Raw genomic sequence first — 23,751 nt, 5'->3', positions numbered from 1 at the left:
ACACATCTCGTGAGAGTTCTCAGCTATTAGAAGAGCTACGACCTTGTGGATGGTCTCGTTGGATTCAGAACGACGAAACTAAGACAAAACCGTTGGAATTTTCCCGATAGCTCCTATAGAAGCCGAGATATCGACCTTCAAAGTTTGGGTTTTTTTTACTTTTCGGGTATACCCCCCCGTATCGAATTTTTTCACCAAAAATTGATTTTTTTCGAAATCAAACTAAGTATACCAACGTCTTATTCTGATCACCTAGATCACGAAAACACCGGGTTATAACAGGATCCGAGCAGAACTAAGGGAATGAGAGCACTTTGAAAATCCTGAAAAAGTCGTTTTCGACGTCCGTTTTTGAGGCCAAAAATGGGCATCAAAAATGACATATCTCAGCTACTAGAAGAGCTACGACCTTGCGGAAGGTCTCGTTGGATTCAGAACGACAAAACTAAGACAAAACCGTTGGAATTTTCCCGATAGCTCCTATAGAAGCCAAGATATCGACCTTCAAAGTTTGGGTTTTTTTCACTTTTCGGGTATACCCCCCCGTATCGAATTTTTTTCACCAAAAATTGATTTTTTTCGAAATCAAACTAAGTATACCAACGTCTTATTTGGGTCACCTAGATCACGAAAACACCGGGGTTATAACAGCATCCGAGCAGAACTAAGGGAATGAGAGCACTTTGAAAATCCTGAAAAAGTCGTTTTCGACGTCCGTTTTTGAGGCCAAAAATGGGCATCAAAAATGGCATATCTCAGCTACTAGAAGAGCTACGACCTTGCGGAAGGTTTCGTTGGATTCAGAACGACAAAACTAAGACAAAAACCGTTGGAATTTTCCCGATAGCTCCCATAGAAGCCGAGATATCGACCTTCAAAGTTTGGGTTTTTTCACTTTTCGGGTATACCCCCCCGTATCGAATTTTTTCACCAAAAATTGATTTTTTTTCGAAATCAAACTAAGTATACCACGTCTTATTTGGGTCACCTAGATCACGAAAACACCGGGTTATAACAGCATCCGAGCAGAACTAAGGGAATGAGAGCACTTTGAAAATCCTGAAAAAGTCGTTTTCGACGTCCGTTTTTGAGGCCAAAAATGGGCATCAAAAATGCCAATCTCAGCTATTAGAAGAGCTACGACCTTGTGGATGGTCTCGTTGGATTCAGAACGACGAACTAAGACAAAACCGTTGGAATTTTCCCGATAGCTCCTATAGAAGCCGAGATATCGACCTTCAAAGTTTGGGTTTTTTCACTTTTCGGGTATACCCCCCCGTATCGAATTTTTTCACCAAAAAATTGATTTTTTTCGAAATCAACTAGTATACCAACGTCTTATTCTGATCACCTAGATCACGAAAACACCGGGTTATAACAGGATCCGAGCAGAACTAAGGGAATGAGAGCACTTTGAAAATCCTGAAAAAGTCGTTTTCGACGTCCGTTTTTGAGGCCAAAAATGGGCATCAAAAATGGCATATCTCAGCTACTAGAAGAGCTACGACCTTGCGGAAGGTCTCGTTGATTCAGAACGACAAAACTAAGACAAAACCGTTGGAATTTTCCCGATAGCTCCCATAGAAGCCGAGATATCGACCTTCAAAGTTTGGGTTTTTTCACTTTTCGGGTATACCCCCCCGTATCGAATTTTTTCACCAAAAATTGATTTTTTTCGAAATCAAAACTAAGTATACCAACGTCTTATTTGGGTCACCTAGATCACGAAAACACCGGGTTATAACAGCATCCGAGCAGAACTAAGGGAATGAGAGCACTTTGAAAATCCTGAAAAAGTCGTTTTCGACGTCCGTTTTTGAGGCCAAAAATGGGCATCAAAAATGCCATATCTCAGCTATTAGAGGAGCTACGACCTTGCGGATGGTCTCGTTGGATTCAGAACGACGAAACTAAGACAAAACCGTTGGAATTTTCCCGATAGCTCCTATAGAAGCCGAGATATCGACCTTCAAAGTTTGGGTTTTTTTCACTTTTCGGGTATACCCCCCGTATCGAATTTTTTCACCAAAAAATTGATTTTTTTCGAAATCAAACTAAGTATACCAACGTCTTATTCTGATCACCTAGATCACGAAAACACCGGGTTATAACAGGATCCGAGCAGAACTAAGGGGAATGAGAGCACTTTGAAAATCCTGAAAAAGTCGTTTTCGACGTCCGTTTTTGAGGCCAAAAATGGGCATCAAAAATGCCATATCTCAGCTATTAGAAGAGCTACGACCTTGTGGATGGTCTCGTTGGATTCAGAACGACGAAACTAAGACAAAACCGTTGGAATTTTCCCGATGGCTCCTATAGAAGCCGAGATATCGACCTTCAAAGTTTGGGTTTTTTCACTTTTCGGGTATACCCCCCCCGTATCGAATTTTTTCACCAAAAATTGATTTTTTTCGAAATCAAACTAAGTATACCAACGTCTTAGTTGGGTCACCTAGATCACGAAAACACCGGGGGTTATAACAGCATCCGAGCAGAACTAAGGGAATGAGAGCACTTTGAAAATCCTGAAAAAGTCGTTTTCGACGTCCGTTTTTGAGGCCAAAAATGGGCATCAAAAATGCCATATCTCAGCTATTAGAGGAGCTACGACCTTGCGGATGGTCTCGTTGGATTCAGAACGACGAAACTAAGACAAAACCGTTGGAATTTCCCGATAGCTCTCATAGAAGCCGAGATATCGACCTTCAAAGTTTGGGTTTTTTCACTTTTCGGGTAGACCCCCCCGTATCGAATTTTTTCACCAAAAATTGATTTTTTTTCGAAATCAAACTAAGTATACCAACGTCTTATTTGGGTCACCTAGATCACGAAAACACCGGGTTATAACAGCATCCGAGCAGAACTAAGGGAATGAGAGCACTTTGAAAATCCTGAAAAATTCGTTTTCGACGTCCGTTTTTGAGGCCAAAAATGGGCATCAAAAATGGCATATCTCAGCTACTAGAAGAGCTACGACCTTGCGGAAGGTCTCGTTGGATTCAGAACGACAAAACTAAGACAAAACCGTTGGAATTTTCCCGATAGCTCCTATAGAAGCCGAGATATCGACCTTCAAAGTTTGGGTTTTTTTCACTTTTCGGGTATACCCCCCCGTATCGAATTTTTTCACCAAAAATTGATTTTTTTTCGAAATCAAAACTAAGTATACCAACGTCTTATTTGGGGTCACCTAGATCACGAAAACACCGGGTTATAACAGCATCCGAGCAGAACTAAGGGAATGAGAGCACTTTGAAAATCCTGAAAAAGTAGTTTTCGACGTCCGTTTTTGAGGCCAAAAATGGGCATCAAAAATGCCATATCTCAGCTATCAGAAGAGCTACGACCTTGTGGATGGTCTCGTTGGATTCAGAACGACGAAACTAAGACAAAACCGTTGGAATTTTCCCGATAGCTCCTATAGAAGCCGAGATATCGACCTTCAAAGTTTGGGTTTTTTCACTTTTCGGGTATACCCCCCCGTATCGAATTTTTTCACCAAAAATTGATTTTTTTCGAAATCAAACTAAGTATACCAACGTCTTATTTGGGTCACCTAGATCACGAAAACACCGGGTTATAACAGCATCCGAGCAGAACTAAGGGAATGAGAGCACTTTGAAAATCCTGAAAAAGTAGTTTTCGACGTCCGTTTTTGAGGCCAAAAATGGGCATCAAAAATGCCATATCTCAGCTATCAGAAGAGCTACGACCTTGTGGATGGTCTCGTTGGATTCAGAACGACGAAACTAAGACAAAACCGTTGGAATTTTCCCGATAGCTCCTATAGAAGCCGAGATATCGACCTTCAAAGTTTGGGTTTTTTTACTTTTCGGGTATACCCCCCCGTATCGAATTTTTTCACCAAAAATTGATTTTTTTCGAAATCAAACTAAGTATACCAACGTCTTATTCTGATCACCTAGATCACGAAAACACGGGTTATAACAGGATCCGAGCAGAACTAAGGGAATGAGAGCACTTTGAAAATCCTGAAAAAGTCGTTTTCGACGTCCGTTTTTGAGGCCAAAAATGGGCATCAAAAATGCCATATCTCAGCTATTAGAAGAGCTACGACCTTGTGGATGGTCTAGTTGGATTCAGAACGACGAAACTAAGACAAAACCGTTGGAATTTTCCCGATAGCTCCTATAGAAGCCGAGATATCGACCTTCAAAGTTTGGGTTTTTTTACTTTTCGGGTATACCCCCCCGTATCGAATTTTTTCACCAAAAATTGATTTTTTTCGAAATCAAACTAAGTATACCAACGTCTTATTCTGATCACCTAGATCACGAAAACACCGGGTTATAACAGGATCCGAGCAGAACTAAGGGAATGAGAGCACTTTGAAAATCCTGAAAAAGTCGTTTTCGACGTCCGTTTTTGAGGCCAAAAATGGGCATCAAAAATGCCATATCTCAGCTATTAGAAGAGCTACGACCTTGTGGATGGTCTCGTTGGATTCAGAACGACGAAACTAAGACAAAACCGTTGGAATTTTCCCGATAGCTCCTATAGAAGCCGAGATATCGACCTTCAAAGTTTGGGTTTTTTCACTTTTCGGGTATACCCCCCCGTATCGAATTTTTTCACCAAAAATTGATTTTTTTCGAAATCAAACTAAGTATACCAACGTCTTATTCTGATCACCTAGATCACGAAAACACCGGGTTATAACAGGATCCGAGCAGAACTAAGGGAATGAGAGCACTTTGAAAATCCTGAAAAAGTCGTTTTCGACGTCCGTTTTTGAGGCCAAAAATGGGCATCAAAAATGCCATATCTCAGCTATTAGAAGAGCTACGACCTTGTGGATGGTCTCGTTGGATTCAGAACGACGAAACTAAGACAAAACCGTTGGAATTTTCCCGATAGCTCCTATAGAAGCCGAGATATCGACCTTCAAAGTTTGGGTTTTTTTCACTTTTCGGGTATACCCCCCCGTATCGAATTTTTTCACCAAAAATTGATTTTTTTCGAAATCAAACTAAGTATACCAACGTCTTATTCTGATCACCTAGATCACGAAAACACCGCGTTATAACAGGATCCGAGCAGAACTAAGGGAATGAGAGCACTTTGAAAATCCTGAAAAAGTCGTTTTCGACGTCCGTTTTTGAGGCCAAAAATGGGCATCAAAAATGGCATATCTCAGCTACTAGAAGAGCTACGACCTTGCGGAAGGTCTCGTTGGATTCAGAACGACAAAACTAAGACAAAACCGTTGGAATTTTCCCGATAGCTCCCATAGAAGCCGAGATATCGACCTTCAAAGTTTGGGTTTTTTCACTTTTCGGGTATACCCCCCCGTATCGAATTTTTTCACCAAAAATTGATTTTTTTCGAAATCAAACTAAGTATACCAACGTCTTATTTGGGTCACCTAGATCACGAAAACACCGGGTTATAACAGCATCCGAGCAGAACTAAGGGAATGAGAGCACTTTGAAAATCCTGAAAAAGTCGTTTTCGACGTCCGTTTTTGAGGCCAAAAATGGGCATCAAAAATGCCATATCTCAGCTACTGGAAGAGCTACGACCTTGTGGATGGTCTCGTTGGATTCAGAACGACAAAACTAAGACAAAACCGTTGGAATTTTCCCGATAGCTCCCATAGAAGCCGAGATATCGACCTTCAAAGTTTGGGTTTTTTCACTTTTCGGGTATACTCCCCCGCATCGAATTTTTTCACCAAAAATTGATTTTTTTCGAAATCAAACTAAGTATACCAACGTCTTATTTGGGTCACCTAGATCACGAAAACACCGGGTTATAACAGGATTCGAGCAGAACTAAGGGAATGAGAGCACTTTGAAAATCCTGAAAAAGTCGTTTTCGATGTCCGTTTTTGAGGCCAAAAATGGGCATCAAAAATGCCATATCTCAGCAATTAGAAGAGCTACGACCTTGCGGATGGTCTCGTTGGATTCAGAACGACGAAACTAAGACAAAACCGTTGGAATTTTCCCGATAGCTCTCATAGAAGCCGAGATATCGACCTTCAAAGTTTGGGTTTTTTCACTTTTCGGGTATACCCCCCCGTATCGAATTTTTTCACCAAAAATTGATATTTTTCGAAATCAAACTAAGTATACCAACGTTTATTCTGATCACCTAGATCACGAAAACACCGGGTTATAACAGGATCCGAGCAGAACTAAGGGAATGAGAGCACTTTGAAAATCCTGAAAAAGTCGTTTTCGACGTCCGTTTTTGGGGCCAAAAATGGGCATCAAAAATGCCATATCTCAGCTATTAGAAGAGCTACGACCTTGCGGATGGTCTCGTTGGATTCAGAACGACGAAACTAAGACAAAACCGTTGGAATTTTCCCGTTAGCTCATATAGAAGCCGAGATATCGACCTTCAAAGTTTGGGTTTTTTCACTTTTCGGGTATATAGATTTCTCAATTTTCTCAATTTCTAAATTTTACTCATTTGTAGTTACGTCATCCAGGTGAAGAAAAACGTATGGCGTAGATATTTTTGCCAATCAATATTAGGTTAGAAACTTTACCATCGCCTTCAGAAATTAACAAATGATTTATTTTAGCAGCATATTATTATATTTTTATATTCGTGTATATACTTTAGTTCCCAAAAAATTTAAACAAATCTTGTAGTATTTGTTGTATTATTAACAAACTTAACAATTAACAAATATTATTATAATTAATCATAAATAATGGGACATAAATAACAAGTCCGAAGCGGAATTGCACTTCAAATTAAGAATGTAATAGAGCGAGCCGTAGATGCAACAAAATTAAGCACAACAACGGTCGCAAATATAAAGAAGAATGGGATAAAATCAGATCAGGATTACGCTGCTCATATATTTCCCAAGCAAAAGACCGCAAAAACCAAATCTACAACATATTTAAAAAGTAGAATTTGGCACGAGCAGTAGACGTAACAAAACCGAGCTTACAAAAATTGTGAATAATGGTATAAAATTATTTTAACTCACTGGGAAAAATTTTAGTACTGACAATTTAATTTATTTGTTCATGAAAAAAAATGCTGCTTGAAGGAATATGTTAACACATTAAAATGAAAATACCATTCCAAAAAATAAAACATACAAACTCAAAAACAACACGCCATATAGCATTACCAAGTTAATGAAATTGCAACGATATGATTGAATACTTAAACGACGTTCATAAAATAAAATTTGCTAGAACAAAAAAAGCTTAATCAATCTCGTCAGTATTGTCAGAGTTAGAACTGAAGTCAGAGATACTGTCTTCGTCAGTCGTAATCAAAAGTGGCAGATTGTCATAGGCATCACACACTTGTATTGCCTCCCAAGCCTTTTCAATTACCTTTTCTGTAGGAAAAACATATGTTTGCCAATGATCTATAGAAATTTCGTTTATTACCCTTTCCCATGTAGTCAGAACTTCTGAAGGTGACCCCTTAAAATTGGAAATATATTGATCATATTTTCGTTTACATTCCGACTATACCATTTCAATTGCATTAAACTGGCAATGATATGGTGGCAGTCGCAAAATTTTGTGTCCTAAAGGTTTAACATATTCATCAAGGAAGTACTTTTTTTCACTAGGGCAGTTTCTGCGTGCAAACTCCATATTTTATCTTTCATGGCTTTTTCTGGAAAGCCAATATTCTTTTTCTTCAACCATTCGGTCAGTCTCTGCTTTGTCCAAGATTTTCTCGGGATTTCTTCTAATAAACCAGAATGGTAACTTGCATTGTCCATGATTATAAATGACTTTGGGGGAAGATTTGGAACCAGCTGAGTTTTAAACCAGTTTTCCTGTTCATATTGTCATGATAATCTCCCGTCTTTAATCCACTCTTGAATATTAAATTTGCACCCTTAATGAAGCCATCTTTAGTTCCGGCGTGGACCATGATATAACGATGACCTTAAAAATAAAAGATAATTTAATTCTCTTCTTTTAGAAATCATTCTTCCAGAACATACATTTAATATAATTAATAAGTAATGTTCCATGCACATACGAGTAGTGTATGGAGTTAAATTCCCTCATATTGTCTTAGAGAGAAATTATATGAAACTATGAAACAGATGAAATTGTGAAGTTAGAGGGCCCTTACAAGGGCAATAGTTTTTGTTCAAAAAAAAATCTAAAAAGATAACCAGATAATTTTTACCTTCACTGTTTTTCCTTGAATCCGTGTGCTTGTTGTCATCTTGCCAGCTACTTCGAAATGATCCCTTGCTAAAAATCCACGTCTCGTCAATGAAAACTGGAGTAAAACCTTTCGGAACTACATTTCTATTTTTGATATACTCCCTCAAAAAATTGATTCTTTTATAAGCAATATTTGGCAAGTCCATCAAATATTTTCTGTTATTTGATTTTTTCCACTTGAAGCCTATACTATTGATCCATCTTCTTAAGGAGTCAATGGAAAACTCAAAATATTCAATTTCTTCCCTGAACTTTTCTTTTATTATTGCCAATATTGCATATTGTTTTCTAGCGTACATAGAATAAATTGTGTTCCGAATTCTATGTTTCAAATATGTTGTAATTTTGGTTTTTGCTGTCTTTTGCTTGGAAGATATACGGGCTGTGTAATCCTGATCTGATTTTATCCCATTCTTCTTTATATTTGCGATCGTTGTTGTGCTCAATTTTGTTGCATCTGCGGCTCGCTGTATCACATTCTCAATTTGAAGTGCAATTCCGTTTCGGACTTGTTCCTTTTCCAGTTGAAAAAAAGTCAATATATTTAAAATCATCAGCTGCGATTGTTCATTATACCTATTATATCTTTTTTTAGGCATTATCTAACACTTTTCGAAATAACTTTCAAGATCAAGTTGACAAACCAATATTTTTGATTGACAGTGACGGATATTTCACATAACCTAGTATATAAAAGATGAATAATCATTAGACACCAATTTTTTTCAAAAGTTTGTTGTCGCCGCTGTTTGGAATATGCTAAACAAAGGTAAACAAAAATTACGTCATTACAAATGGGTATAATTTCGACTTTATATGCAGTTTTTGATATCTACGACGCATTCTGGCTTGGTCTTCGATACTAAAACCGTGTTCCCTCGTACAAGCTGGATAATGCTTAACATACATTTGGAAGTTTCGATGTTGGCGAATCAGTTTTTCAGTACTATTGGGGTAGATAGAAAAACAATTGATACACATGCACACCTCACAACTTTTTTGCACGCAGTACTTTTTTAGTATATTTGCGTTTTTTGTAACTTCAAAATCACCTTATATATCACCATAGGCATCAATAGCTCATTTTATAAAATCCTGTGCTATTGATAGTCATTTTACTATCATATTGTAAAATGAAGATGAAACCATTGCATATTTGATATTTTCAGTGTTATTTCTACTCCTACTATGATAATAATAAAAGTATTTATGAGTAGATAGATTAATATGTATTTTACATAAGTCAAAAAGGTTAAAAGAGAGATAGAAATTTCGACAAAAGAACATGTAATTTATAAATAAAAATATAATTTTCCTATAATTTACAAAAACTTTATTATCTTTTGTCTCATTTTCCAATTTAAAAAACATTTTTATCTAGTATAACGAATATTATTATCTTTAATTAATTCTTTAAATGTTTTAATCGTGGAAAGTAAAGTCTAAAGTCTATTAAAATAACTACATTTCTTGTCTATTATAATGATTACCTTTCGTTTTAATAGAAATACGCAAAAGAAAATGTAACGGAACAATGTAATTTTACACTGGCATTCAGGAAAAAAGAAATTGGTGATTTAAAAGTGATGATTTTTCACGAATAACAAGATCTTCGATAATCGATAGGGTAATAAAAAAAACTACATAAAAAGATATATCGAAGTTGTCAAAAAGTGATGTAGCAATTTATTTTATTTGGTGGGATGGGCACTGAGAAGTTCGTAAAGTGGCATATTGATTGAGTGTTAACGCCATATGTGGCGACCAACAATTTTTTTTTGACATGTTTCTGATATTTTGCTATGATGGAATGTAGTAGGAGCTTTATTGAACTTATACAGTACGGGCTCCAACGAAAATTATATTTTGCTTTTCGTCTTAGAGCTTATAAATTATTTAAACACCATTCAAGCAAGCAAAGGTGTAAGTTAATTGTTACTATGTTTATTTTATTTTTATTTTTTTATTTAACCTACTTGATAGCTTTTAGGTTTTATTAGGTAAAAGCTTTAAGGGGTCTTCAAGGCCAAAGTCCAATGCGTGTTATATCTGTGGGAGCACACGATATTAAATTAAACTATCAATTCACTTTAAATTTAAAAATTGATATTGATGATGAGAAATGATAGTATCACGGGGATTTTCATCAGCCCATACATGCGAGTTATGTAAGTTTTCAATTCCATTTTTGGTAAACCTTGCGAAGTGTATTCTAGGAGCAAAATCTCTGGGCAGTAGTTCATGCACTTTTTGTAAGTGATATGGGTACAACAGTTGTTCTTGAAGTACCATATGTACAATTGTTTTGGACGAATGAAGCTGAGCGGCTAATTTTCGAGTACTCGTTGTAGAAGTGTCAGCTACAGCGTCTAAAATATTTTCTTCCAATTGCACTGTATGTGCTGTTCTCCTCCGACCACCATTATTTTTTTTTTTTCAAAACATCCTAAAATTGCATTAAGGAAATTTAATAGTATTACCTCATTAAGTGAAAAACAGAAACCTACCAGCTTCCCTTAGACGTTGATCAACACGTTGAAATTTTTTTTTTGTTTTTGCTTCCAATGCATTGCAAGACGCCAGACCATACATAACATGCATATCTGCATACTCAATAAAAGTAAACTCTATATTTTGACGTAATTTAAATTAAAAGTTACCAAAAAATACAAAAATGAAAAAAATATTATCAAATAAAGGATGAGTATGTTGACAAAGATTAGGTTTAAATGATAGGTCTTTGCTAAATTTGGAGTATAGCAACGTTTGTAACAATAATGCGTTCAAAAATGCAAAAATTCCGATAAATAAGTCAGGTACAATACAATTGGTTTACATTATTTTTTTAGTTTTTTTATGTTTAGTTTTTATCTTAAGAATAACAAAAAAGAAATAAACGTATAATAAATTCAAATTCAAATTCAAAACAAATTTATTTATCATGAAGGTAAATAAATAATCATATACAAAATTGTAGCATGATAATATGCATATGTTGTACAACCTACCAAATACATGATAAATAGGACCATGCCTCGATTATAGAGAACCGTTTACACAGGTTCATCATAAGATAGAACCTGTGTGGCATAGCCCTTCAAAAACCTTAAAAGTAAAAAGTAAAAAAAAAAGATTTTCTTAATTAATCGAGACATGCATGCGTTGAGTATCATATTTAAGTATTTAAGTAAGGCGAAGCAGGCGGGGGTTCTGGATATGCAGGAAAGGTAAATTAATTAATATTTATAACAATAATAAGTAGACAGCAATAGAAGATCGAGCGGCTCAGCTCTTTTAATTTTTATTGTAGATTAAGTATTGTTTTTTTGAGAATCAAGCAGTTTATTACGAATATATTTTTTATATGCAGTAAACGGAAAACTTTTGCAATTAGCCGGAAGTCTATTCCAAAGTTGAGAGGCGACAAAAACAAAAGATTTTTGAAAATTTGCTGTTCTATGTTGTGGTATTCTAAATAAATTTATAAATCTAGTGTTACGCTCATGAAAAAAAATTTGTAAAATTGTTAGCTAAATATAATGGCTCCCTAGTTTTTATAACTTTATACACAAAGGAATACATGTGATATTTTCTACGATTTTTCATATTTAGAATTAAGTTTTTGTTTAAATAAGGAGAAATGTGACTTCTAAATGGAATTTTGTAGGAAAAACGCATACAACAATTCTGAAGTTTTTGTATTGAGTAAGCGGAGTCTTTAGTCAATGAATCCGAATATACCACATCACAATAATCAAATAAGGATAAAACAAGCATGTTACATAAAAAATATTTAGTTTTAGGAGGTAAATGATTTTTTAAGCCGTAAAGTTTTCTTAAGCGCATGTATGCAATTTTGAGCTTATTCTTTATATGTGTTTGAAATGAAATACCGCTATCAATGTATACTCCTAAGTTTTTGACCTCTCGTACTACTGGTAGCTGCTTATTAAATTGTTCTTCTATTATGGGTAGAGTTTCACGTGAAAATGAAGTATACAGCTAGGAATCGTCAGCATATTGTTGTAACATTGAGTACTTTATGCAGGATTTCATATCTGCAACATACAATGAAAAAAGCAACGGCCCCAAAATAGAACCCTGGGGAACACCGGTAGATAAGAAATATTTTGTCAAAAGTATTTTTTAGGACACCACTATATATTTAGGAACATGTATTTTTTTTAAATTAAATGACTTACATCGAAATTTTCTGGTCTTTGAATAACTGGCGTACTTATCTCATTTAAAAAAAATAAAAAAAAAAAACATTGGCTTGTTTATTTTTTTTTCTCCAAAACGGTTCATTTTATCGATAATGAACAAGAGTACTTTTTTTTTAGCCTAGGGTTCAAGGTATCCAAATTTATTTTTTATATTTTATATTTTTTTTTAGACTTTAACATACAGGGTGTTAAAAATATACGCATTAAAGTGTACAACCTAGACCGCCCCTGGTAAAGTAAACAAGGTAAATGTATTTTAAGGATGTCATTTTAAGAGGTCCCTAATAGTGTTCATCACCTAAAATTTTTATGAGATTCTACCGGGTAGTTTAAAAGTAATTTATGAAAAACCAATTTCCAGCAGCGTCCTTTAGGAGGCTGTATCTTCGTAAAGAAGGCATGTAGGAATTTTTTTTATAAGAACGTTCGGTATTATTTTTCGATGTTCTACCTGAATCCGAGAGATTTCCCACATGAACCGGGACACCCTGTATATCCTAAATAAAACCCAAAAACCAAAGTACAACAAAATCAGACCAATAGCAAAATAGTTACGAAAATCACATGATCTTAACCTCAAATGTCAATTATCTGTTAAAATTTCTTAATTGCATCCTAAATAAACCATAAATACCTAATTTCAACCCAATCGAAACAATAGCAAAAAAGTTTTGATAGTCACGTGACTTTAAAAATTATTATCTTATAAATTTGTGAAAAATCAATAATACGGTGAGAGTAAAAGTATTTTTAACAAATACTTTTCCTAACAGCTTTATTGGTGAGACTGGTAATCTTAAATGGCCTCCAAGATCTCCTGATCTGTCACTAAATGACTTTTATTTGTGGGGTAACCTTAAGGAGACTATTTATAAACATCATAATAGCGAATTTAAAGGAGTTTAGACAAAATTGTTAAATCTGCCAATTCCATTTTATCCCAAACTCTTGGAAGTAAGAAATAGCTTTTACGATAGGCTAACCTATTGTTTAGCTAAAGAAGGAGGTCTTCTTGAACTTTTTATTTAAAAAACCGTTAGTAGGTTTATTATTAAACTGAATTAGAAAAAATATTATACCAATGCCGCGTAATTTTTTTAAATTTTTGCCGCAAGAGATAAAGCTTTCACCGACATCAGACGCTTACTAAAATAAAATTTAAAATAATCGAGCTCAAACCTCGAACACCAGCGTACTGTCATGGTGACGGTGGCGGTGTTGCAACATCTCACCCGTTTCGAATTTTATATGTGTAGTGATTCATTCGCCAATCTGTATATAGTCGCTGATGCTCCTATAAACAACAATACACCAACAATATACCAGCTATTAAGCAACATTCGAGAATCATCTCGTCCGCTGCCAAGAAGTGCGGCTAAAATGTCGCGAGGTGCAACGACATCTCAGGAGACATGTGAAAGATTAGCGGATCTTCCGGAGTAAGGGCCTATTTGGTAAAGTATAGTTTGTGAACTTATTTTTTCTTTATTTTAAATTTAGCGCGTCGTTTTAGATAGGAAGATTTATACTTGATCATTTTTGTAGATACTTCTCAACAGAAACGTCGTGCTTAATTTAAAGTAACAACAATGGCAGTTTAAAAATTAGACTTTACTACTTTATCAATGTCTTCCACTTTCACAAAGCGAATGGTCTATTCAATATGTAAGGAGCCCTCGCCGCTAGGAGGCCTGTTCAAGTCTTAAAATTGGAGGCGGCTTTTAAATCGAAGTAAATAAAAGGAAATAACTACATGTTTCTAATACTATTAAGACCTCGCATTTGTTGGACAAATCAACAAAAAATAAAAAGTTAGCTGAGTTTCATTCTTTTGTACGCTCCACCATCTTCAATCTCAATATCTAGTACTCTAAACTTGTAGAAAAATCTCTTTACTATAAGGAATTACATTCGATATTAGAGTCATGGCCTCAGTTATTAATCTTTACTACGTATATACAAGCTCTAGTCTTGAGTTGAATTCAGGTCAAACTAATAAAGTTCGAGGAGTTCAGTCGAACCAATTTATTGAAAAATATTCCCAAAGTTTTCTTTAAGTAACACAATCATTAGTGAGAAGACTAAAATAACCTCGCCAAATTAAGGAAAAATGTATTACCCACTATTGATAAATTTAGGTTACTTACCAACAAAACCATTGAGGGTTACCAATTTTGCTACCGATCTGTAACTACACTTGTTACATTCCTAGAAAAGCCTCTTTACAGGCGAAATAAGTATTACCAAGGAAAACCAAACTAAAGTCACTATTTCCAATATAATAATATAATGCGTAAATAGGCAAATAAAGGGCAAACATTTTCAAAAATTAACTAAGCCCTATGTAGTACGGTAACTGCTATCAGATAACAAATCGATTCTAGCTACTTCAATAGAGAATTAGTTTGTTACCTGTTAACCAGAGAGGCTAAAAGGAGGGAACAAAAGAACTGTGTTTTAATGATTTTGTTCTTCGTTGAACTGTCAACCTCAGGCTTAAACGCGGCATCGGTTCGGATAACCTAGTTTAATGCAATTCGGACTATTGTGCAACCTCAATCTGTTTACATGAATTTGGAGTACAAATACGATAGAATTTATAATTAAAGTGGACTAATTAGTGAAAATTTTAGACGATGTTAAATGTAGGCAATTGTAGAAATAAAAAGGATTCTGATTTTTTGGGATTATTAGCAGTTGTAAATGCATTTTTAATTTACTATTTTATTAAACTTAAATTTAAAAATCAATCCATACCAATATGTTATATTTTTTAACTAAATAATGGTGTCAATGCTTTATGATCTTTCGACTTACACAAAAAATTTAATAATGTATAACTTGAAAAGCTGCGATACACACTTACATGAAACGTAACGTAACGGTTTTAAAGTTTCCTAGCCTAAACCAGTCTCAAGGAATCACGGAATTCCATACACAGCTTAAATTCACAATTCTAAAACTCGAAAGTTATATCCGGCAAGGTCCTCCTAAGAAGGAAACAATATATAAGAAATAGAAAAACAATTGAGCGGAGATAAGATCTTTACTCTTGGGACTACGTCACGTTGTTTCTTGAAAATATTTCATTTTGGGAGAAAACTTTTCTCCTTTTACGCTGCTGCCGTAAGTGCCGTACGAGTTACCGTAAACACAATTATCGTTTTTTGTAAACTTTGTCGATAATACATAACTTTTAGTTTTAGTTTAAATATACTTCTGCATTTTAGAAAGTTTGTTTGATAAATTCAGAACATTTACATTTATAACAAACGGTTCCTCAAATATAATACACATATTTATACAGTGCTTTTATTTGAAAACGAACCATCCTTAATAACTTCTTTAAAAAAACACGTCAATCTAGATATACAGGGGGACGGGAAATTTTATATTTAACAAAGTGCTGTCAATCAGCTTTAGCTAACCTCACCTTGATATGCCAAATGAGAACCTCCATTTTGTGGCACATTAAAATGCCTATTCAACAGTGCCAAAAACAATTAAATTGGTTGACGTATCAGCGAATAGTCAGCTTAAATGTTTTTATTGACGTCACACTTTGGTATGTCAAATGGTTCTCCTATAGTGTATTACATCATTTTAAAGGGCATACGATCTACCACTCAACCGTGACAGGAGATAGAAGAGTATCGAATGACATAACTACGTCAGATCGTTCGATTCGATGTCGAATGATTCGATTCGAATTCAAATAAGGGAGAGCGCCCACCAAAGCAGCGATATGCTTGAAGTGAAGCATTGGTGAAGTGTACCTGAAGTCAAGTGTACAACATGTGTACGTCTTGTGATAGCATACCAAAATGGCGTACAAAACGTATGCAAATTGAAGATGAGGCGGTTTTGGGTGCATCCCTTTTGGCAAGAACAAATACGACATGGTGCTTTTAATGTTTTTAAGAAAATAAACTTGTTTCCGGATAAATTCAGATTATTCTACAGGATGAGTCAGGAGACTTTCCAACTTTTAACTGAGAAAGTCCGGCCTTTTATTCAAAAAAAAAGGATACGAACTACAGGCAAAGTGTTCACAGAAGAACGTCTGCTTATTAGTTTGCGGTCAGTATAAAATATGTTTTATAATATTTTAAAGCATACTATATTTTTTTTACAAGTTATAACAGAAATAGGTGGTTTTATAATTTAAAGTTAGCTAAGTAAAAAAATCTGCTGTCAAACTTTTCTTTATTTGTATGATAAATAACACTGGCTTGTTAGAATTGGGAAATTTCTATTGTTTGCATTAAACTAAGATTTAGCTTGTTCCTCCTGCTGAGGGGTGTTCCAAAGTAGATTAGTATCTTGTTGGGATGCTGGTTGAAGTACCGTAAACTGAGCAACATTACTATTTTGAGATTGTTCTGAGCACTGAGTTGGGGGCGAGGGACTTTTTAATCACACTTTTCCCTTTCTAAAATGTCCGAAACTAATGAGATTATAGCAATCTTGAATCTTCTCTTCTGTTCTGGATTCATTGCTTGCATGTCCGAAACCATACTTAATAAAAATGAAACTTCAGGACCTTGCGTTATACCTTGTTGAAATGCAAAGGTTCCTTTGGACTCAGGTCTTGATTCAAAATAATTAAGAGCCGAACGATTGACATCTTCGAGAGTAGTGCTTGTTTTGCATCTTTTCGATGAAAAATTCGCTGTACCTGATTTAAATGAGTTGAAAACTCGAACCTTTTTGTTTTGTCTTTGAATTCGATCAGTATGAACATTTGAAGTAATATTGGTTAAATCTTGCTGCTGCAATTGAATATCTTCTTCTAGGTTATTTTCGGATAGATCGGCAACCTGTGTAGCATCATTTGATACATCTGGGTTTACCATGTTATAGTGTAGATAGCGCCATCTGCTTTAAGACAATGGTGTATCATTTATACATAGAAACAAAGGTCTCTGTAATGTCGGTAATTAAAGAGTTCTGTAATGTCTATCACTAATGTCAGTCTCATAAAAAATAAGTTTTAGTTCTTCTTGTAAAAAGTTAACCGGTGGTCATATTCTTAAATAGTAATAGGTTTTCTTTTATGTTAAAACTTTTCGCTTACATTAAAATACATATAAAAACAGTTTCGTGAGTGTGTTATTATTAAGATCCTCGGCCTTCACAATCCCAACACACCATACTTGTATTTTTTGTTCTGTCTTAACGTTCTATTGCACCGATACTGGATCGTTGAGAATTATCCGGAAGCTCGGAATGTGAAAAGTCAACATCATCTTTAGAATCCTCTGTTCTCTGTAAATTGCTTTTGCTTTTTCGAGAAGTGGTGATAGGGTCCAAAAATTCTTATATTCTGCTAAGTGATACTGCTTATATTATACACATCTAGTTCCTGAACACTTATATTTCTTCTTTTATCTAACATAATGGCCACAGGTTTCTCCATCGTAGCTTACACTCAGAAGTTGGATTCGAATAATAATTATAATACGTATATTTATTATTATAATTAATATTTTACTAGTTTTATTAAGCGTAAAAGATATTAGACAGATTTTTATTTAGTTAATAGTACAAAGAACCTGAGGTGCTAAAGACTAATTAATACTATTTTATTATAGGTATTTTGTTACAGGATGCAACTTAAAAGCTCTATCGTGCTACTTTTCAAGGGGGCATACTACTTTGAGAATGATTATTAGAGATACGTCAGTTGGCATATGGAATACTTTGCAACAAGAGTATAATATATATTTATATATATATATTTTCTTACACTAGAAATTTGGACTGATTGAATTTGAGACTGAATTTGGACCACAAAGCGTTATTGGGAACTCTGGAATCTACCAAACTGCATTGAAAGTATAGACGGGAAGCACATCAGATTAAAATGCCCTTCAAATACTGGGTCGGCACATTTTAATTACGAAGGATATTTTTCTGTGGTACTATTGGTAGTGTGTGATGTCAATGGTATGTTTTTAACAATAGATGTGGGTGAATTTTGCAGGAATAATGATGGGAGGGCCTTGAAAGAGAGTGCCTTTGGCAAAGCTTTGTCAGGAGGAATGTTAGGAATACCAGACCCTAAATTACTTCCAGGAGAAATAACAAATTTCCCATATTTTTTCGCAGCTGATGAGCCTTTTCCGCTAACACAAAACATTTTAAAACCCTATCCCAAGCGAAATCTAACAAACAACAAGCGCATATTTAATGCAAGGCTTTCAAGAGGCCGAAAATAAATTAAATATGCTTTTGCCATATTAACATATAAGTTTAGATTTCTAGAAACACCAATCAGTTGCAACGTCAAGCAAGTAGATGACATCATCCAGGTTGTATGTGTTTTACATAACTTTATCCGGAAACGCAAACGAGTTTTTCAGCGCCAACAGTGAACCAGCAAATGCAAATGGCAAAATAAATACCTTGTGCAAGAATAATATTATAAGAAAACACTGTGAAAGTTTTAACTTTTTTCTGGCTTCACAGCTCTAAAAGTTAAAAACAATGGCATAATACGTATGTAGATAATTCTACTTAACACTAGTAAAATAAATGTAATACAATAAAAACAAAATAAACAATTTTAAAACTTAAAAATAATTTATTTTGCTGCATGCAATATATACCTGATTACCGCATTTTATTGTTTTGCTATAGTTTGCCAAGCTTTCTCCTGCACATTCACTTGATGATAATCTTTGCTAGTATTATCGTAGAGACATGGGTGAGATTCTATTAATTGTACAAATTTAACATTAAATTCTTGATCATCAAGCATATTTTTAATAAATGTATAAACAAAAGTATTCAAAATCAATTTTATACATAACCAAACATAATATTAGCCCCTCGGTACGCATCAGTCGAAAATAGAACGTTTTCTACGTTTCAGCACGCATGCAGTGAGACACTCCATCGAGAAGCTTTAAAATCGTTCCAGCGGCCGTCGCGCAGCTTCGGTGAGAGTTGTTTCATAAAAAAACAAGAAACACTGCACTTAATGCGCACATCATTCCTTTTCTCCTCAAGCGCACATTTTTGGTGAGCGCTCTCCCTAAGGTGACATGCCACACAATGTTTGAAGAGAAATAGGTGAAAAAACACAAAGTATCGGTACAGCAAGTGCTAAAAAATTAAAATGAAAGATGGAAAGGGCCATGCTCGGGATAAATGGAATGGGCGTGAAGTTCCAGCAGTGAACAGAGAGAGCTGAACAGGTATTATGGCCTTGCTGACTTCAGAAATCACCTTTATTTGGCTCTACTAGATTTTTGTTTAATCCTTTCGCTGCAAATCGGCATAATGAGTAAGTTGTCCGGAGCTGCACTTATTTTTGCAGTAAAAATTAATTTCTAATTTTTAATTTTTAAGTATTTGCTAAAGTCTAATTAATAGTAACACGATTTTGGAGTTTTTTGTTCCTCGACATAGATGCGCGCCAGCAGCACCCAGCACACAATTTGTTGCCTAGTGCGCCCTGGCACGCATGTATGTCATAATCCTTTATTTTTTTTTTGTAAAATATATTAAGAAAAACACTAAATAATCAAAACAAATATTTATTTTTAATAATACAGAAAATAGAAATAGAAATTTGAAATAAACGTAACATATGCTAATCTAATAAATTCTAAAAGCCGTAGCCAAACATATGAAATTAAAAAAATATATAATCCTAAAAGTAACAAACAAAAACAAACTTGCACCTAATTTGTGTATATTTTACACGTGGTATCTACTCGCTATGAAAAACGGGAAAACACTCTGCACAGAGTCGAGGCTCTTCAGGACAGCTAGTGCAGTGGTACAGCGTCATCTGTTGTTTCTTACGCTGGGCACAAACTCGACACCTCTTTCTATTTGCCCGCACTTGCTCGTTTTTGGAGGTAATTTTTGAAATCTTGTGTTCTATCTGTCTCACTCTAGGGGTTTTTGTTTTCGTTATGTTTAGTAATCCCTTGCAATACTGCAATTCTGTAGTCATAAAAGGACATTTTTTGACCAGAATACTTATTATATATACAAAAAAATGGAGTTCATTAGCATTAGATGAATTATGTGGATTTCTAACTTCTTATACCACCTCAGCGTTTTTTATTCACAAGGGCATTATGCTGCCATTTGATCTTGGTGATCAATTCCTCCCATACATTTATTATAATAAAATATTGCGGCCGGTTTTTCTCTTTAACATTGCAACCTGTCGGTGTACTCAACCATGTTGTTTGCGTGTTCATTGGAAATAAATAAAATATCTTGCTTATCCTTCCATTTTCCAATGATGATATTATTGGAGCATTGCGCAATTGTCTCGACCTTTTTTAGCTTTTTACTATTAACAGAAATTCGGATTTAGTGTACCCGTAAAATAAGTATTTCGTAAAGACAGAGTATATTCAAGTTCAAAAGAATTATAAAAGTTATCTAAATACACTGAGTGTCTAGAATCCAAATAGTTTTGCAAAAGTTCAAGTACGATTTTTGTAGTATGGCCTTTTCCACCAACAGCAGTATCTGTAGACCCAGTGTATATCAATGTTTTTAGTACTACACCACAAGGTTCAGTCAATATGTATAATTTTATTCCATACCTTTTTTGTTTTGCATGTACTGGCAAAAAATTAATCGCCCTCTTCCATAACATCACAGATTCATCTAGAGAGACTTCCTTCTAAGGAAAATAACTGGCCGCCATATTTTCATTAAAAAAATTTAGCAGAGGATTTAGCTTGTGTAGGCGATCTGGGTTTCCTGCGGGCATATATCGATTATGTTTCGAAAAACACTGTAGATTGAACAATGGATGTCCCTTCCAATAGTTTTGGAGTCGATTTAGGCGAATCGTTCCTGTATGAATCACTAAACCAAAGAAAGTTTACATTCCTTCAGATGTCACGTGTTTCCATTTAGTGGTTCATAATTTTTCAGAGACACCTGGTGATAAAAAGACTTGTTCGTCATATTTATTAGTCTCCCTTACAATGAGATCTAAAATATCATCATCAAACGATACTCGGAAATAATCAATTGGATCGCCGTTTTCAGGAATAGGTTGCAACAATTCGTTTCTTTTCAAAAAACTACAAGTTATTTATATCTTCTGGGTCGTTTGACCACGTCGGAACAGCATTATTGCTTGCATGTGCAGGACCAGGAATGGGTACTCGTACTTGTGCTGGTAGCTTATCTCACCTGTACCAACATTTTTGATAATTATATAAAGGCCATAAAACAAAAAAAAACTTCAGACAAAAATCAGAACTTTCTTCGGATCCAGAATGGTCGAGCTGAAAATCATCGTCAGAGTCGTCAAGATCAAAATCTCCGATCCTTCTAAAATTAGCAACAATTCTTCATCTGTAATCTTGTTTGGGTTTGCAAACTTATATTTCTTTTTTTTTGGCTGAGAAGGACCCGCCCCACTGTCTGCCAAGCTGTACCGACAAACAAAAACAAAATTAAGAAAGGCACACATTTTTATGTCGTATCGGGTCTTCACGACACGCTACCAACGATAATCCACCTCTTCGTAGTGCTACCAGCGAGATACTGGCCATTTATTCTGACGCAGTGCTGCCAGATGTGACGTATGAAATTATCGAGCGACGTTGTCAAAATTATCGGATTTTCTCGAAAAATATGTTACAATCCGGAACTTATTTTTCTAAGAGAGAGTATTGAGGAATGCAAATAAAAAAAAATGCGCCATTAGTAAAAAACAGTTAGTATTAAATAAAACCCCAACAAATATAAACTTAACCTACATATTTTGTTATTATGTATGAAATTTAAACCAGAAATTAGGTATCTACAAGAAAAAATTTTTAACACAAAAGTCATTATTCAAATGAAATATTAATATCTTCTTCATCATCCTTCTTATATATTATATTTGATATCATAGACTTTGTCATTTTTTGAGTAACATCAAAAATATAGCATTCACCATTAGCGTGCTGTGATGATAAAAGTAGTGCATTTACAGTTTTAGTGCACAAACTATTACGCGTATCAGTTTTAATGAGATTTACCTTAGAAAAAACTCGTTCACAATCTGCATTGGAATGGGGTAAAATAAGGATATCCAAAACAAATGCGCCTAAATCTGCATATGGTTTGGAGTCTAAAAGGTATTTCTTTATAGATATTTTATACCAATATTTGTCAATGTTATTTTCATTTTTAATAACCTCATCAAACTCATTTAGGCACTGACAATATAGCCTCCACTGGTCATCAATTTTTTGTTTTTTATCAGGATCTATAATTCTAGGTAGTAAGTTTATTACCCCTATAAGAGACTGAGGTCTTGGCTTACAATAATTCTTATCAAATATAGTTAAGTTATTAGCTTATCAAATATAGATAAGTTATGCTCAGAAATAAAAGCGGCTACTTTGATCTCTGCTTGGGAAACTTGATCTTGAGCCTCATTCTTTTTAAAAAATTAAAAATCGATTTTAGGTTGATTTGATGCCAGTCCCTTTACAAGCTTCATGTGTTTAACGCCCTTGCCGTGATTTTTGATGACTGTAACATCAGCTTGGAAATCAGTGTTACATGCAATTCACCTTGCCCGTAGAGGATTATCTAAGCCACAATAAATACCAAATAAATCAAAGAGTGTCCCACAGTCCCACCAATTATTAATTACATAATTTATGTAATATTAAGCCACCGAATTTATTTATTTATTTTATTTATTCTGTTTTTTGTTATTTTAATAAATTTATCTAAAGAAAATAAAATCTATATATAAAAGTCAGTTACGATTATTTTTCTAAGCAAAAATATTCGTTTAGGTATACCGCTCACGACGCCGCATCTAATAAATTTAATCAAGCTAAGGCTAAATTAACACCTCACTAGTATAAACTATACACCGCCAAATTATGACAGAATTAGATAAAGCGTATTAGGATATTCCCGAAAAACCAATTGTTTTATTTAAGATTAACACCCTGCATCTCGTAAACAAACCGTTGTTGCGGACACATGTTTATCTAAACTTGTATTAAAATAACCTAAAGATTCATCTGTCAAATTTATTGTACCCATATACAGGGTGTTACTTAAAGGTATGTCATAATTTAAAAGCGACATTCCTGGACCGATTTTAAGTCGAAAAGTTCATATAAACATGGGTCCTAAAATGCTTAGTTTAGATACAGGGTGTTAAAGTTTTATTTTTTTTTTCGTTTTTAATAAATTTTTCAAATACGGTTTAAAATATTGAACTGAATTTTGGCACAGGATATGATGGCATAAAAACACGTTTTTTAGATGTTCACCTACTTTTTTTTAGCAACCAGTGGCGTAGCTATGAGGAATTTTTAATACAATTTTAC

At 34.7% G+C, this 23,751-nt stretch overlaps 2 long non-coding RNA genes across 2 annotated transcripts in view; both read right to left on the bottom strand.

The window, feature by feature from the left end:
* The window catches only part of LOC126744368 (uncharacterized), a 1,726-nt gene extending 1,270 nt beyond the window's left edge, over window positions 1-456 (bottom strand). Inside the window, exon 1 of the long non-coding RNA XR_007663134.1 lies at window positions 410-456. This is a non-coding gene — a long non-coding RNA (uncharacterized LOC126744368). The remainder of the gene's footprint in view (window positions 1-409) is intronic.
* LOC126744363 (uncharacterized) overlaps window positions 1-5,508 on the bottom strand; it is a 7,691-nt gene extending 2,183 nt beyond the window's left edge. Inside the window, exons 1-3 of the long non-coding RNA XR_007663130.1 lie at window positions 5,271-5,508; window positions 4,654-4,903; window positions 3,348-3,922 (exon numbers count right to left, since the gene is read on the bottom strand). This is a non-coding gene — a long non-coding RNA (uncharacterized LOC126744363). The remainder of the gene's footprint in view (window positions 1-3,347; window positions 3,923-4,653; window positions 4,904-5,270) is intronic.
* Between the last annotated feature and the right edge of the window lie 18,243 nt (window positions 5,509-23,751).

The sequence above is a fragment of the Anthonomus grandis genome, chromosome 14 (assembly GCF_022605725.1).
Source record: "Anthonomus grandis grandis chromosome 14, icAntGran1.3, whole genome shotgun sequence".
In the NCBI taxonomy this organism is placed as follows: Eukaryota; Metazoa; Arthropoda; class Insecta; order Coleoptera; family Curculionidae; genus Anthonomus; species Anthonomus grandis.
The sequence above is the reverse complement of the archived record's forward strand: the minus strand, read 5'-3'. Positions and strand labels throughout refer to the sequence as shown.